Raw genomic sequence first — 17163 nt, 5'->3', positions numbered from 1 at the left:
TGTTGTTTTTTTGAATGGTGTTTTGGAAGGAAAAAGGGTGATAGAAGGGTACTGTACACATTCAGATGATTCCAGAGTGACATTCATTTTATAGAGGACTGCACTGGGATGTCTCCAAATTGCCTGTTTCTTACAGTGCACAGCGGGTGTGGGTCTGAGTGCAGAGAGGGGTGGACTGGGGGCTTTTAACCAGATTTACAGTGTGTAGCTTTCTGAGCAGTGCAATGATCTATTCGCCAGGGATGTACCCATGTGTCTGGTTCACATGCTTAGAAAGCACTGCTACCAATCTTTCAATTAATCCAAGCATACAATTTACTCATTTGGTGCAAGGTTGAAAGTTGCATTTTCATGCAATTCAAGGCAACTTTTCAGCATGACTGTAGAGTATGGTTGTTAAGAACTTTGATGCCTGAGCCAGTATGCAACAGGCATAAATCTTGGCTTTGTCATGTATTAGCTTGTGACCATGGCCAGTTTACTTCTCCTGCACCTGCCTCAATTTCTGCAAAGTATGTATAGATAATACCCCCTTCTGAGGTGGTTTTGAAGAATGAGTGAGTGGACTGTAAACTAGGGAAGTGCTGGGTAGGTTTAGGAAGTATACTCTGCTCCTTTCTCCTCCCTTCCCACAACCTGAGAGAAACATTGCACGGTGGGAACAGAGCCTGGGCCTTGTGGCTTGCCCTGTTAATTTCAGTACCACTACTTAAAAATTGAACGTGTAGTTCTGAACTATGTAAACTGTCTTCCATAAAGAGGGATCTGGTACATGTCACATACAGACTACTGTACTACTGGTCAAGTGGGCTTAAGTTTCTTTGTCTGTGGCACAGGGTTAGTAATAGCAACCTCCCTAGGATTCATATGAAGAGAGAATGAGGGCATCTCAAGACACTCAGTAAACAAGATGTAGTATTGTTATTGATACAGTCTGGCTGAAAGTTCATGGGAACAGTGTTAGTATGGAACAGTTTAGCTGGGAAACAGGCTCTCCCCTTTAAAAAAAATGCTCTTTTGAAAAAAATGGTACATCATAAAAAGTATATCTAATGAGTTCTTATTTATGAATACTCCTGGGAAAACTAGAAAATACATGGGAATATGTTAATTTTAACTGAGTCTTTTAAAAATATTTGAGTACTTTATTAAAACTGGTAGTGCTGTAAGCTTCTCCTCCGCCCCTAGCAACCAGAAACCAGCAGCAAGACCATGAGGGAGTTTATAGTGGCCGGCCCCTCAGCATCGCTTAGCATCAAGTCAAGAGTAGACTATTCCAAGGTGCTAATCAGCCCGTCTGTCGGAATTGACCATTATGTGGTTGGCCCTTAATGTATGCTCAGGGGTAAGACCTGACAGCAGCAGCTATGGAACCCTGGCAAAGGGAAAGACTACACAGATGCTTTCTAGGAGTGACAGGCATGGTCTCTTTGCTTTCTCATTTGGGCGTCTGCCTCTGTGAGATCCCCTTTCTTCTGGTGTCTGGTCTCACACTACTTGTTATCTTCTTTCTCTCTCTGCGACTGTCATAAGCCACCTATGCCAAACCTAGCAACAGGCTGGTAACAGGTTGATCACCAGAAAAGCCACAGTGACCTCAGAATTAAGGGTTTTTATTTTTTGGTGAAATTTTAGTTTACTATATCAGAATGTTTGTATGCCTTTCATCTTCTCCCCCCTCCTCCTAGTAATTGAAGAAGGGGAAAAGATTAAGTATGTAACAGATTTTTATTTCATTGACTGCTGATTTGTATCTCAAACATTTGTGATGTGTAATCCCTCTGGGATTCAGCAAGTGTAATTTGTAGTAGCGTACGCAGACACCTGAATATGTGTCTAATCTGCTCGCAAGCATTTGAGTTAAAGTTACCTAACAGCACCCAGTATTGTTCTGTTCTCATTACCCAGCTGTACCAGCTGATGAAGGCTTGGTAGGTGAGTCAGTATGTTTACTATATTTTATTTTGTCTGCACCCCTAAAACATTGTTTTTGCTTTCTGACTAGAAATTCCAAGTTTGTTCTAACAAAGTGCTATACTTTTGCCCAGGAGGTATTTTAAAAATTAAGCAGTATTATAGAGGGTATATAGTTTCTTTCATTAAAAAAATTACAACAAATAAATAGGTAAAGTCTTATAACTTTAAAAATTAGCATAAAATAGGTCTTTAAGTTTTTAATTTATTGTGTGTGTACATATATGTGTGCATGCATGCTTGCATGCCATAACATGTAGACATGAGAGGATAGTTTGGGGGAGTTACTTTTTTTCTTCTACTGTGTGGGTTCTGGGGATTGAACTTAAATTGGCAGCCTTGTTAGCAAAGACCCCTTACCTGCTGAGCCATCTCACCAACTCTGTTTTGTCTTTTGGGGGAGGTGATTGGGATAGCACCCAGTCATGGTACCTGCTAGGTAAGTACTTTACTACTAAACCGTGTTCAGTGTTTCCTTTTGCTACTCTTAAGATACAACTCGGGGCCTCATGCTTACTAGACTAATGCTCTCCCACTGTGCTACAGCCCAGCCTCAGTGTTTCCTCACGTGAGCCATATGCAGGGTGTCTGAAAGTTGTTTCACATGGTTGAATGAAAATTGGAACATTTTAGAAGTGAATTCCATTTTAATAAATACATAGATTAGAAATAGACTCTTTATGTAGCTGTGGTTGATGTTTTCAGAACAGTTTTTCCCTGCTCAATATGTAGAGATTGGTGCCACCTGTGTTGGGTGAGCACATGCTCTGGCCATACCAGATCATGTCCAATAGCTACATATATCAAGGTACTGCTTGGAGGCCTACACTCCTCCCACAGTGTTTCTGTGTTCCTCTTCTCTGCTTGCTTCCTACTGGCTTCCATTGTCTTTGTGCACTCTCACTTGTATATTGAACACCACCCCTCCAAAGCCATCTTTTATTTCTATTTCTTTTAAAAACAAAGTACTGTTGTACTTCCTAGTTTTTCAGCAGAGAGCCATTATCACAACCTTAAAGCTTTAGTAGTTTGTGAAATTCCTTTCTCCAATTTCAGCCCTCAACTGGGCTTTGGATAAGTAACTTAAAATTACTTGCAAAGTAACTGAATATTGGTGACTCTCTAAATCTGAACAAAGGGAGAGAATAGAAAAAGACATTAAAACTGGGCCTGGTAGGTCACACCTTTAATTCCAGCACTCAGCAGGCAGAGGCAGGAGATCTCTGTGAGTTGGAGGCCAGCCTGGTCTACAAAGTGAGCTCCAGGATAGCCAGAGCTAACTAATGCAGAGACTCTATCTCAAAAAACAAACCAAAACCAAAACCAAAGACCTTTTACCTTAGAGATTGCTTTTTTTCTGGTAGGGGATGAGGTAGAGGTTCAGGACAGTCATGCTGCTTCAATAGGGACTTAACAGGAGAAGAAAAGAGATATTTTTGTGTTAATGATTTTGCAAGTATTTTCACTTATTAATATAAAAATTGGGCTGGGTGGCGGCAGCGGTGCACGCCTTTAATCCCAGCACTCGGGAGTCAGAGCCAGGCGGATCTCTGTGATTTTGAGGCCAGTCTGGTCTACAGAGCAAGATCCAGGACAGGCACCAAAACTATACAGAGAAACTCTGTCTCGAAAAACAAACAAAAAACAACAACAACAAGAAAAACTAACAAAAAAAAAAAAAAGAAAGAAAAAGAAAAGAAAAGAAAGAAATTGGAATTGTTTTGATTTGCAAAATACAAAATAGGCTTATGTTGTTGTGTTATTGTATATTGGAAACTTATGGTTCATTAGTTGAGAGCTGCCAAGTAGCAGCTAGTGGTTTTTTAATTTTTTGTTTGTTTGTTTTCTGTTTTTTGAGAAAGGATTTTTCTGTGTAACAGCCCTGGCTGTCCTGGAACTCACTCTGTAGACCTGACTGGCCTCAAAGTCAAAAGAGATTTGTCTGCCACTACCTTGAGTGCTGGGATCAAAGGTATGCGCTACCACACCCAGCTTGAATTGTTAACTATATTTTTCAGTTGGAAAAGTAAAACTTGGAAATTTTATTTATTATTTTATATGTATGGCTGTTTTGTCTACATATATGGCATTTGTGTACCTGGTGCCCAGGGAAGCTAGAAAAGGGGATTGGATCCCCTGGAATTGGAGTTGTAGATGATCATGAGCCACCATGTTAGTCTGGGAATTGAACCTGGGCTCTCTGAGCAGCCAGTGGCATCTTTTAGCCTTGGAGCTCATCTCTCTGGTCCCTAAAATTTGGAATTAATTGTGTTTACTTAAGTTAATGATTATGTTGGATATAAATTCATTAGCTTTTAAGGCAGTGGTTCTCAACCTTCCTAACACTGTGACCCTGTAATACAGTTCTTCATGTCTGGTGATCCCCAGCCATAAAATTACTTTTGTTGCTACTTTACAACTGTAATTTTGCTGTTATGAATTATAACAGGGTAAAGGGTTGTTTACCTGCCAAAGGGTTACAAAAACCAGGTTGAGAACCATTGTTCTAAGCTCTATATGAGGCTTTAAAAAAAAAATAGGTAGTTTATTTTATTCTTTGAAAATTTTATGCGTACATGCATGTATTTTATTTTATTTATTTAATTTTTGAAGCAGGGTTTCACTATAATCTTAGCGTCCTAGAATTCACTATATATACTAGGCTAGCCTTGAATTCATAAGAGATTTACCTGCTCATGCCTTTCAAGTGCTGGGGTTAAAGGTGTGTACCACCACACCTGGCTATCTTTTAATAGTCACTGCCCACTGTTTCCCTAACTCTTCTAGGACCCACTTGTTTACTCTCTAGCTATCCCTCCCCCAGCTTCATGCCCTCTTCCCCCACTCCCATTTGCTGCCTATATAGACATGGTTGTCCAAGCCATCCATTGAGCATGGTGGTCAGACTTTTTATTTTTAAATAATTTTTTAGGTTAATATACAAAGTATACCAAGCTTTTTTTTTTTTTTGTTACTTAATGATGTACAAAGAAAAATATTTGAGACAAAACCCCTTAACTTTATAGCATTAAAAAAAAAAAAACTTACAGAAGTTTAAAATCTTAAAGGTAGAGTGAAAATGTATATTAAAAAAAAAATCTTGTGTACCTGTTACCCAAATTGAGCAGTCACCACAATTTTGCCAGTCTTTATAGTGTGAATACTAAGAGGGCCAGTGAGATGGCTTGGCCAGTAAGATACTTGTCAACAAGCCTGATGAATTGTGTTATGCTGTGTGTGATAACTAGAATCCACACCTGAAAGTTGTCCTCTAACTTCCACATCCACACTGCTGTGGCATGGACATCTCCAACCCCTCCCTACATAAATGTGAAAAACAAATAAAAAATAATGTACCAAGAAAGAAATGTTTTCAAAACACATAATACACATACATGGCATTGGTATTCTCCAAGGGAAAAAAATGTATGAGGGGGTGTTGCTTCTTTCATAGATTGTTAAGTCTAATGCTGGTAACTCCTTCTATGGCGGTATGCTCTCAGCTGCCTTTAAGCTTATGAAGATGGTTAAGCCACCACTAGCTTAATGAAGGACCTGTTAGAAAGATTTTAATTTTCTTACCCTTTTTAATTCTTTAGAAATTCTCCAAAACCCTTAAAATTTTTTTTTTCTTCTGAGACAAGATGTCATTTATTTAAGCTGATCTCAAATCAGATATGTATGGAATGAACTGGAATTTACAATGTAGGCGGCTAACTCACAGAGATCTGCCTGTTTCTGCCTCTAGAGTGCTGGAATTAAAGGTATGTGCCACTGTACCCAACAACTCTAGTCTTCTTGCCTCTATATCATGCAAGTGTTGGGATTTCAGGCCTGCACCATCATGCCAGCTCATGTGGTGCTGGCCAATGAACCAGGTCTTCCTGCATGCTGAGCAAGCACTTTACCAGTTGAGCTACATCCTCAGACTTTTTTTTTTTTTTTTCCCCCGAGACAGGGTCTCTCTGAGTAGTTTTGGTGCCTGTCCTGGAACTCACTCTGTAGACCAGGCTGGCTTCAAACTCACAGAGACCCGCCTGGCTCTGCCTCTGGAGTGCTGGGATTAAAGGTGTGCGCCACCACCGCCCGGCCTCCTCAGACCTTTAAATTTACTCTTCTTTTGGTTGCACCTTATTGTGTGCACACTTGCCTATCTATGACTTTTGTATTTGACACCTATAATCGTCATTTTTAGCATCTGTAGGATACTATATGACAGAGCTGTAAATTACCCAGTCTCATGCACTTCCTTTTGAGGATTCTGTTTGTATTCAGACTGATTATGTATTGAGGCACTCCTGTTCTAACTTGTAGAGGAGTTTGCTGAGGCAGGAGTTTGAACTGTCTGTTGACTTTAGACCAGGTACGAGTGATGAGGAGCTTAGTATCCGTTCTCTGTCGGCTTCTCTTTGGAGCAGTAAGTTGCTCATGTCCCTACAGTGTGGGACCCATTCATTACCAGTCAGTAAAGGTGATGCTAGCCTTACTGAATTTCTTTCATTTTATTAGTTTAAATTAGACCCAGAGGGGTAATTATTCCACCCCAATGCATGGAGAAGTCTAGTCAGTGCAAGTTGTGCATTGAAACCCCCCCGTGCAGTGCATAGAAAATGCATCTTTAATGTTATGATGTTGTTTGGCATATTTAGTTTAGTGCAAGGAGCGTACTTACTTAACAGGACCTTTAATAAGCTCCCTCTACACCAAAGATATATTTTTAAAAATTACACTTAAGAAGACTTTGTAGTATTCCCCAGTAGAGTTCATCTAGAGCAGCAAAAACCTTTCTCAAATAAAACTTATTCCTTTAACCGGTATTCATTTAAGTGGGTTTCTCTGTACTTGGTTTCCATGGAAATAGCGAACAGCTAACGTTATTTATAAGGTGGAAGTAAAATAGGGTGCCTAATGGGACCCCATGCTGCTCTGATGAAGAGACTTAGGAAAAAAAAATCCATGCTCATGGGATTTTTTTTTTTTTAAACAAGGTTAATGGAAGCCCTTATTTCAGTCTTCTGTAATAGAACATAGTTTTGGTTTTAAAGGCTAGCATTACCATCAAGCAAACAACTTCTTTTGAGGTCTGTATTGCTTTCACTTTCAAGTTTTAGGACTACTTAGGTTAGAAGCTGTATGCTTCACATTTCTGTTTCTTGGTGGTTTTGTTCCAAAAGTTTAGAGTCCTAACATATTGTAATAGTTTCAATTTCTCATCAGCACGTCTCAGTACAGAGAAGATGGATGTTCATTAGTATAGTAGTGATGGTAAAAATCAATACGTTGACTATACAGGGTTTTCAGAGGTGAGTTGCACAGGATCCAGTTTTAGTCTTTAGGCCCAAGTCAGGGCTCTGTGTATTTGCTCAACTTAGTAGGTGGAAAGATTCTGATTTTCTTTGGAGACAGACACAGGGAAGATCTTAATTTCTCTTTCTTTTTTAGGAAGTGGATTGTTGCCAGTGCCTATTAGCTAAACTAAATGTCCATTCTTTAAGTCTGTGGATTGGATTTGGGAAAGCCTCGTTCCCCCTCACTACTTCAGTAAGGCCTGCTCTCAGTTTCCTAGCCCACACCAAAGCTGTACCTTTCCAAAGTCCAGTCAGCTGCAAGCGTGTCACTCCCTTTGCGTGTGTTTGCAGAGGGGGGAAAGAGGTGAGAGGAGAGAGAGGGGGAAGGAAGAGGCAGAGACTGACCTTCCACAGCCTGAAAGGTACCTGTTCATTTTCCAGCCTGGTGCATTGAGCAGTCCTGCACTGAGAGGCAGGGGGGCACTCAATGAGGTTAAGATGCTAGTGTTTTTGTGTAGTTCACGTAGGCTGTCCTTGGCAGTTTGTGGTCATTAGCCATTTGTCTGGGAGGCTCTGGGTTTTTTTTTTTTTTTTTTTTTTTTTTTTTGGCTATCAGGACTGCAGGGTTTCTTCCATGTTTAAAAACAGGGTTGTAATGTACCTGGGGCTCCTCCAGGGAAGAGTTCTTGTTTTGTGGTATGCATATTTCTTTGGATTCCTTCTCATTGTATTTGAATCTACTGTACCTTAATCAAAAAGCAAAAACAAAAAACTTGGTTGCTTAACCCTCTCCGGTTTGTTTTCATGTCACATGCTTCACACTTAGAAAGTCATGGGTCCTGTGCATATTCCTTTTACTACTTTATAACTTTCCCTTAGTGTCATTTTTTTCTTTAAAGGACCCCCCCCCCCCCTTAAATCTGGTGTTTACCAGTGACCTTCCTTAGTGGTTTTTATTTGAATTGTCATTGTGCTTTAGAGACATAGGATTTTGGGTCTCTTGCCCCATTTCTGAGAGAAGAACTCCCAGGAGTTACAGTTAGTGTGTTAGCAGGGCCTCTGTGGTGAAGAGCTGGGCATTCATCCTCCTCCTTGGTGCTTATGGTCTGTGCTCCAAACTCCCATTAGTGTTAATAGGAGGCACTTGCTAAGTCCCTGTACACCAAGATAAGCCCAGGCTCTTTTATAATGCCTTATAGATACCTCGGTTGTTTTGTTGATGATGGCAGTTTTGATCTTGAGGTTAACTGACTATTAAGACTGAGTTTGAGTTGTCTTGGGATATGGAATGAATTACTAAGTCTGATCTGTAATTAGAAGTTTTCATTGTGATTAGACTCAAAACATTTATATAGCTTGTGAGCTGTAGAAACTTTTGATGATTTTTTTTTCTTTGTACTATGATGAAGCAAGACCTTTTTCTGTTTATTTCTTCTACTATTCTTTAACCACAAAATAAGTGATTATAACAGTTTGCGAATGTTGTAGGAGAACTTGGTAAAAGTCATCATCATCATCACTAGTATTTCACTTAGAAGCATTTCCACACTTACTCCTGGCCTCTGAGTCTTGAGTCAGCTAGTGTGGTTCACACTTTGCAAGCATATTGAAGTTGATATGCACTACTGTATAGCTTAGACACTGCAACCACCGGTCAGATGTTAACCACGGTTCACAACACCTTTGTGTGAATTAGGGATTCTTATGCCTTTCATTTATATAGACATTGTTTAAAAGAAGATTTATTTCTTTGATGGAAAGCAGTGATTCTGGAGTTCAGGCTATACTTTTTTGCCTGTTATCTTTGTGGATTTTTAGTTAGTCCTCTGGATTTCTTAGACCTCTGTGCTATGAAGTGAAGGTGTGGCTTGGGCTCTCAGAAGTGTTCCTTCTAGTTCTAGGCTATCTGAGGGTATGAAGGCACAAAAGGCAGGGGAGTACTGTAAGATAGGCAGTATTTTCTAACCTGGCTGCCCATCAGGATCTTCTGGGAGAACTATGGGGGAAAAGCCTAAGTATCTGGACTCTAAATAACATATTCTGAATCCAGAAGCTTAAGGATAAGGCCAGCAACTCTGTATGTATTAGTTTATTTGTGCTTTTAATTTAGGATTGAAAAGTAATGTATAAGGTATCATTTGTACACGTGTGTACCCTGTATATGTGTGCATCTGTGTTTTGGCATACATTTCTCTGTGTGCACATGCTTGCATACGTATGTGTGTGCGTGTGTGCATGTGTGTATTTCTGTTAGGGACATAGAGTCATATAGATAACGTTAGGTAGTATGTGGTTAAATTTTAAAATGATGACAGGGCCTAGGGATGGAGCTTAAAGGTACATCACTTGCCTAGAAAGTGCAAGGTCCTATATTCTGTTTCCAGTGCAACAAAAGAAAGGGAAAAAACCAATTGAGAAAGATGATAAATATTCTGGGAGTTTAAAGAAAGAGTTACTAGGAATTCAGATGGAAGGGAAGATCTCTGTCAACCAGTGAATCTTTATCTGGACTCTAGTTTCTGAATGAGATTTGCATAGTTAGAAGGTAAAAGGATATGCTTGGTATAAGAAAGAACATGAGTAAAAGTATGAGGAGAAGGACAATTATGATTACAGCTATAGTTTTTATATTAGTATTCTCTGAAGCTATGGTAGATTTCATAAACAATCTTGAGAGTGAACTATGACAAAACTTGGAGGAAGAGAGTGTGCTGACTTGTGGGGAAAACAAGTAGAGCCCTGAGCAGGGAGTGCAGCTTAGAACAGCTAAAATACAGTCAAAAAGCCAGTAAGTATTGCAGGGGTAGGCTGAGCCTCGGGGAGGTCAGAGGCTGAAGTGGCAGAACCCACATCACTTAGTGCTTGTGGACCACTGTTAAAGGGCATTAGCTCTCTCTCTGAGTTTGATGCCACTGAAGGATTTTGAGCTGAAGGGTAATGATCTATCTTGGGTTTTGAAAAGTTGTTGAGAGAATACTGTAGTAGGGCTGGGGCAGAAACAGGGAGACAGTAGTCGAGGTCAAATGATACTGATGAGTTGGAACAAAGACGTGGCAGTGGAGCTGAGATGTTGTGGAGTAGGTGATGTTGTGAAGGTAGAGGCAACATGGCTAGTTGTAGTGGATGTGGGATATACTGGAAGACTGGGGTTGCCATTATGGAGATGCTAATGGCTGAGGAGGAGGCTGGAGGCTATAGAGTCAAGTTTAGTTTTGTGCTTAAGGTACCTCTGTATCAAGTATTGAGGGGTGGGCACAGAGCACAGGGTCTACAGGACTTACCATCAAATGGAATTCTGCTTTTTCTTCTAACCATTTATCTATGTTTGCATTTATTTCAAACTTAATGTGCTTTCGATTGTAAGTTAGGAAGGACAGACAGAAAGCTTAAAGCTTGTATAAACAACTTAATTATTGGAAGACTGTCAGGTCTAGTGAGGGAAGAGGAGAGACTGAATCTTGTAGGTGAGGTAACATTTCAAAGTATTTTTGAACAACCTGTGCTTTTCTAGTCCCTGATCAAAATTTATGATTGAGCACAGGCTATAAACTTAATTGTTGGAAATTTGTAGTGGGCATATTAAATTTTTAGCCTAATTTATAACATGAACTAGTGTTAAAATTTTCTTTGCAAAATTTGTTTATTGTTTAACATAGATTAGATGCAAAGCTCTTAGATGCTTTACAAAAGGTACTTAAGAAGTGGTTATTAATCATCTTTGATTTATTGATAATGTTTTAAACTTCATAACCATACCAGAAATCTGAATGACTCAAATTAAAGTAATTACCTGTGAAGTTTTGTAGAGGGGAAGTTTATAAAAAAATTGTGTGAAGTTATGTTAGCAAAATAATTTTCATCTCTAAGAGCAAAAAAAAAAATTGTATTTACTCTAACTTGAGTATTTTTGAATACCTTTTGTTGACTTATTTAAAACACTGTGTAGCCAGTGTTTTACTGTGTGGCTCAGACCAGCCCGGAATTCTCTATGTTCATTCAGGCTTTTATGGAACTCTGAATCCCCTTATCTTAGGTGCCTACCACTTGTTAAGGTTGCAGGCACATGGACAGTCTCCATGTCCAGCTCTTGAGTGTATTTTTCAAGAAGAAATCCATATTTAAAATATTTAAGCTGATTTAATCAAGGTTTTGGAACACCTCAGTTACAAGTATGAAATATAGTAAGAAACAGACAGACCCCTATCAACCTGAAGTGGGGAAATAAAACTTCAGACTTGGGTACATTCTACACATGAATTGTGCAAAAAGTGTAGACTTAGATGTCAGTCTTACATTTGGCTGCTCAGCATTACTAAATTATAGAAAAAGAAATATTTTCTTTTCTTTTCTTTTTTGGCTACTTTCCACTTGGTAGTCAGTTTAACAATCAGTCTTCCAAAGAAACCCTTGAAGTCTTGATGTGCACACTTTTAAGATGTTAGTCTGAGAGTATTTGCTCTTCTTGGGTGTCTGAGTCTCCTTGAGGGACTGATTGATGCTGTGGACCCTGAAGCTACATCTCTGCTCATGCATACAGAATCTACTGTCTGTCTGTTGCTGGTGGTAGCCCTCTGAAGCCCACTTGTGATTATCCTTAAGCATGAAAGATATTGAATTCTAAAATTTGCCCTAAGTAGCTTATGTGTGATTTTTTTTTTTTCTCTAAAACGTTGTTGAGACAATTTCTACCCTGTTTATTTTTGCTCATTTCTTAGAAGAGCAATGGAGTTCATGCTACTTCAGAGCAAGTGATGTCTGGTGGAGGAGTACGCTCAGTCACTGGGGCCTCAGGCCTTCAGTTCTTTTCTCCTTTACCACCAACCAGCTGAGTGCCCTTTGTGAAATGTCTCAGGCTTTGCTTTTTTGTGTGTTTTCTATATTCCTTATAAGCAATTTATAATCAGTTTCATGATCTTACGGCTTCATGACTTTCACTTTTATTAGCTTAGGATTGGATGTGCCACTAAATTTTGGAGAAAATGCCTGGGCAATAGATACATATGCATACATTGTACTGTCTTTCTGCTGACTTCTCAGAAGAGTTTATGTCATTATACTTTTCTTCACGCTGTATTAAATAGAAGTTAAACTCATCCTGTCCTGATTGTGTTTGAGTATCAATGGGTTTTATATATCCTGTGTGTGTGTATATATATATTTATTATATATATCACAATTATGTCTCAATTCTCCAGCTTACCTTCTCAATTATACTTTGAGGAATTTATTACATTTATTTATTTATGTGTATGGACATTCATGCCAGAGGAAGATTTGCAGGAATTGTCCACATTGTGAGTTTCTACAATGTGGCTTCCACAATGTAAGTCCTGGGGATCATTAGGCTTGGCTATAATCCCTTTGACCAACAGAGCTATCTTGCTGGCCTTCATGCATTATATGGTGTTTCATTTTGTGTTTCTTTATATATATATATATATATATATATATATATATACATACATATACACATACATACATACATACACACATATATGTATATATATATATGATATTTATTGATAGATTATTCACATAGTATACAATTTTCCTGTTTGCACAATTTGATAGACTTTAGTCAAGCTTCCTCATAGGCCCATGACATCATCACCACTTCCTTTTTTAGAACATCGCTGTCTTCAATTTCTTTCCTTCCTTTTTTTTTTGAATGCTGAATGCTGTTTATTGAAGGAGGGAGGAGGTCTTAAATACAGGCTTATAGCACAATGGGAGAACCCTGGAGGGCAGAAGTTCGCTTCTGATGTTTTACAATCTTGCATCTAAGCTGTTAATGCCCAATATGCTGGATACATAGACAAGGACCTTCCCTTAAGCATTCAGGAGGGTGGAATCTCACAGGGAATTAGCATAGGGAGGATATTAAGGTCAAGGTCAGCAAGCAAGGCAACAGTTACCCAAAATGGGAGCCAGGACCCTACAGGTCCCCTCCTTTTACTAAAAAATGAGCTTCTGACTTAGGTTGCGTTGGTTGTCAGCAGGTCAACTTTTCCATCATGGAGACACCTGTCCAGGCCACACAGGCGCTCTGTCTTCGGTTGGTGAGCGCCCCCTAGGTATTACCCATCTCTGAATATTTATATCAGACAGGCTCAATCGTGGGAGAGCTGCAGAGTTAAATGATCTCTAAGTGGCGCTGGGCTTGCAATCTGTTTGTTCGACACAGAAAAGACCAACAGAAGTCTTAACCCACCCATAGCTGGTAGGCTAGAGGCAGCTGAGCCATTCCCTTCCTTAACCAGCCTTACTGCAAGTTGGAGTCCTTGTAAGATGGTATGCCGAGAGCAAATGGAACTTGAGTTTGTAAATTTATAACTTTGAAAGCCAATCATTTTGTGTTTCAAATGAACACAAGTTCTTAATTTTAGTTTAGTCTAATTTGTCAGTCTTTCTCTTTTCAGTATATTTTAAAGTGGTTTGTCTTACTTCCTGGTGAACGGTGTAGATAAAAACAGTTTTAGAAACTCATTCATCTATGTAGTTAATATACTGGAAGACTGATGTCTAAGGAGTTATCTAACAAGAAAGTTGGGGAACTGGGAATATGAGCCTGCAGAAATTTGTTTCCATTCAACTAGTCTACAAACTTGACCATTTATTGAGTGCTCACTATGTGCCTGGCATTGTTTTAGGTATGTTTTGAGTGGTACTGTGGACTCTTTATTGTAGTAACTGGATTAATGAGAATCTACTTTTTTTGTGGGCCTAATTATATTTTATTCGAAAGGATTTTAGAAGTTGAGAGGCAATAATCACAAAAGCTAACTGTATCATTAAGTCACAAAGTTGAAAAAATTTTATTAAAAAAAAAACAAAGTGGTTCCAAAATAGCTTTTAGTTGTTGAAGACAGCAAAGACAATGTAGGATTTAGAGGATAAAAGTATTTAAAAGCTTGTTAAAGAACACAACAAACAAAGAAGCATGAAAAAAATGTGTCTTAGATTTTAAATCCTTTCATAAATTAATATAATTTCTTTTTCTTCCTTTTTTGTTTTGTTTTTCAAGACAGGGTTTCTCTCTGTAACCACCCTGGCTGTCCTGGAACTCTCTCTGTAGACCAGACTGGCCTCAAACTCACAGAGATCCGCCTGCCTCTGCCTCCTGAGTGCTGGGATTAAAGGTGTGCGCCACCACACCCAGTAATGAATATAATTTCTATGACACTTCACTAACATTCAAACAGCAGAAAACTCAGTCTCTAAAGAGAGTCTCAGCACTCTGGAAACTGGGTAAGAATTTACCCTGCATGTGGGATATGCATGAGAAACAACTTAAGGAGACTTAGAATATCTGCAGATGTGAAACTGTTTCTGTAAATTGCACCTGTCGGCCCTAAATCCAGTTAGTAGGGGTCAGCTATGACTCAAAGCTCCCATCCTTGGCAGAGAGAGTCATATGAAGTAGGAGGACACTTAGAGTCTAGTTTTTAGTAACTGCATTATTCTACGGATATGTTGCATGACTTTTCTTGTGGTTGGGAATCCATTCTAGTCCCTGTGATTAAAACAGCTGTTTAGATAGACTCCTGAGAACTTTGAAAAGAACTGTAGTTAGAGAAAAAGGAGGGGCTGGGCGGTGGTGGCGCACGCCTGTAATCCCAGCACTCGGGAGGCAGGGGCAGGTGCATCTCTGTGAGTTTGAGGCCAGCCTGGTCTACAGAGCCAGTTCCAGAACAGCCAGGGATATAGAAAGACCTTGTCTTAAACAAAAACAAAACCAACAACAGTAACAACAAAAAAGAAGGAAGAATAGCCAGGTTAATTTCTTTTTGGAAATAAATGTAGACTGCATGAATCAAGGGCCTTTTAAATAACTTTACTGTATGCTTAATATGGCTGTACGTGGCTAACAAAAATTTCTCATCTGAGAGACAGGATTTTTGAAATACCCTGAGGAAATAAGACACTTGAAGTAGCATAGGTCAGCAAACATGTTTTAAGCATAATGAAGACTGAGCATGTCATGGAGTTTAGATAGTTTAGTGCTTAAAATGTTAAGGGCTACATTTTAATTTTAGTTCCCTAATACTAGGTCAGAATCCCAAAACTTAGGTTTTCTTTCTGGCTTTATCACTAGTTATGAATGTGTCGAAGAAGAACCATTATGTGTTTGTGGCTTACAGTCCTAAGCAGTGATAGAAATTTAAGAATATGGATGAAAATTTAATTAAAAATCTGATTATATTATTTATTACTAATATACTAATATTATTTTATACTTATTATACATTATATAATATTGTGACTTTAAAGCTTTGCATGAAGCAAATCCATTTTAAGATTTATTACCAAAAGACCTTTAGGGTGGACCAGACTAAGGACTTACAGTATTCTTTTTGCTTTATTGTAAAGAGAGTGCATCAGAGCTATTTGATTAAATAAAATACGTATGGCTAGGTCTTTTATCAGTCTACAAAATATCACATAAGTCCACATGCATTTACAGTGAGAGCAGTGCAAACAAACGTTAAGTGTCAGATCACAACTACATGAAGCTGGCTGGTAACACTGCATGGTTGGAATAACTCACAGTCCCTCTTGTTGCTTTCCCAGTGTGGTCCCAAGCTCAGGTGTGTAAGTATCTGGAAAATGTAGCAGTGTGCTGGTCTCTGTGTGGGTGGGTCATCTGTGGTTATCACTCACTTTTCACTTGTTTTTGCATCTTTTCTGAAAAGCACAGAGTATCAGTTGATAACTGTTAGTTTCATTGGTTAGGCTTCCTGCTGACAGCTCAAGGTTAGTAGTTAAGTTTTTTGAGGAACCAAAATTTTTGCTCTAATTTTGTCTCAGGCTGTCTGTGCCCTTAGCAATGCCCTCTCCATTGTTTAGGGGTCTTCTGTACTTATTTTTCCTGGTCTTGAAAAGCTGTGTTAAAGCAGAGGTTTAACTGCTCTTGAGTTCCTTCTTTGCTGTAAAACCTACTCATTTCTTCCTTGTGTACTGTTGGGTTTTAAATTTTAGAGATTGGTATTTGTTTTCTGGGTTTTTTTTTTTTTTTCTCCTTTAAAGTCAGAAATCTTTTGAGTCTTAGCTTTTGATGACATTATAAGTCTGTTTGTAGTTTTAACTCTGCTTTTCCTTCTGTTACAGGGGATTAGAGAGCTGAAGGAGAGCCAGTTTCCCCAAAATTGGTAAGTACTTTAACTAAGCAAGTATAGTGTGCCTGACTCTAGCTGGACTCATTCAGGTATTAAGTGACATTATAAGTGATTTTTTTCCCTCCAAAAAGCTTTCTTCCCCAAAAGAAGGCTTTGCTGTTTGCACTGGAAGTGAATTTTTAGCTTCACATAGCAGCATCTGAAGTACATTTTTGTTTCCTTATGATGACTTCACTGGACTTGCATGCTCCTGAATCTGATAACTCATTAAAAATTGAGTCCTCTTGCCAAAATGCCCTTCATGCAGTAGTTATGCCTGAGAATTCAAAGTCAGGAAAGACAAGTTCATGTTCCCATTGTGTTCTGTATTACTGTGTTGTTACATTTGAGGCTCCCCTACGTATAGACTGGCCAGGTTACTGTAGCCATGAGGCCTTCACCTTGAAGTTGGAGCCTCTTGATGTCTGTATTCTTACACTTGACATTAGATTGGCTTCAAGTCTGAGATTGCTTTTTAGTGTGTGTTTTGTATAATTTTTAAAAGAGAGAGAGAGAGAGAGAGAGAGAGAGAGAGAGAGAGAGAGAGAGAAACACATTTTTCTTGATAGCTACTTTCATAGACTTTTTAACAGCTTATAACTTATCATACTTACTCAGTTTTTGGATGTCTTAATTCAAGATCCTATATTGTACTGGGTGATCTGATGCAACTAAACATCTACAGGTATTTACTTTATTTGGAGAGCATGTGCTTTGAAAAAAATCAAGCTTTATTTGTGTAATCC

The 17163-nt window shown here is 38.8% G+C and overlaps 1 protein-coding gene across 13 annotated transcripts in view; it reads left to right on the top strand.

Annotated features, from left to right (window-relative positions):
• Window positions 1-17163, top strand: part of Phf21a (PHD finger protein 21A) — a 184680-nt gene that overhangs the window by 14071 nt on the left and 153446 nt on the right. For all 13 annotated transcript variants that reach the window (XM_036183572.1, XM_036183570.1, XM_036183575.1 and 10 more), the window contains one exon: window positions 16371-16411. The gene's annotated coding sequence lies outside the window, so the exon portion shown is untranslated. The remainder of the gene's footprint in view (window positions 1-16370; window positions 16412-17163) is intronic.

The sequence above is a fragment of the Onychomys torridus genome, chromosome 4 (assembly GCF_903995425.1).
Source record: "Onychomys torridus chromosome 4, mOncTor1.1, whole genome shotgun sequence".
Taxonomy (NCBI): Eukaryota; Metazoa; Chordata; class Mammalia; order Rodentia; family Cricetidae; genus Onychomys; species Onychomys torridus.
The sequence above is the reverse complement of the archived record's forward strand: the minus strand, read 5'-3'. Positions and strand labels throughout refer to the sequence as shown.